Below are 639 nucleotides of genomic sequence, written 5' to 3'. Positions count from 1 at the left end.
TTTTGAACACTAAGTAAAACCATGTAAAGCACTTAGAATCATCCCTGGCCCACAGTGAACCCTCAACAGATGTAAGATATTATTATTATCCTTTAAAATCCAACTAAAATATCACTTCCCCCATGAAACATTGACTAGTTAAACTCTCTGGCTCTAATTTCCTAATCTGAAGCATCAGTGAACAGTTAGGTAAATGCAAAATAAGCCTACCCCAATCTTTCTCATCTCTGAGCTCCTATTGTGCTTTCAGTCAACAGGAAGAATAGCTACCATTTAGGGAACACCTACTGTGTATCAGGCGATGCAGAAATACTTTAAATGCATTATCTCAATTTTCATGACAGTCCTTCAAGGAATAGGTATGTCCCTATTAGGTATTAGGTAGGGTTTAGAGAGCTTGTGTGACTGGTTTATGACCACAAAGCTGGTCAGAGGCAGTGCTGAGATTAGAATCCCTAGTATCTGGCTGGAGACAGAGGCTCACACCTATAATCTCAGCACTTTGGGAGGCCGATGTGGATGGATCACCTGAGCTGGGGAGTACAAGACCAGCCTGACCAACACGGAGAAACCCTGTCTCTACTAAAACTATAAAATTAGCCGGGCGTGGTAGCGCATGCCTGTAATCCCAGCTACTCA

General features: G+C 42.4%; 1 protein-coding gene across 2 annotated transcripts in view; it reads right to left on the bottom strand.

Moving 5' to 3' along the window:
- Window positions 1–639, bottom strand: part of EPC1 (enhancer of polycomb homolog 1) — a 113170-nt gene that overhangs the window by 82646 nt on the left and 29885 nt on the right. The window lies entirely within an intron of this gene.

This window comes from Piliocolobus tephrosceles, chromosome 9 (assembly GCF_002776525.5).
Source record: "Piliocolobus tephrosceles isolate RC106 chromosome 9, ASM277652v3, whole genome shotgun sequence".
Taxonomy (NCBI): domain Eukaryota; kingdom Metazoa; phylum Chordata; class Mammalia; order Primates; family Cercopithecidae; genus Piliocolobus; species Piliocolobus tephrosceles.
Note: the sequence above shows the minus strand (reverse complement) of the source record. Positions and strands in the feature narration are given on the sequence as shown.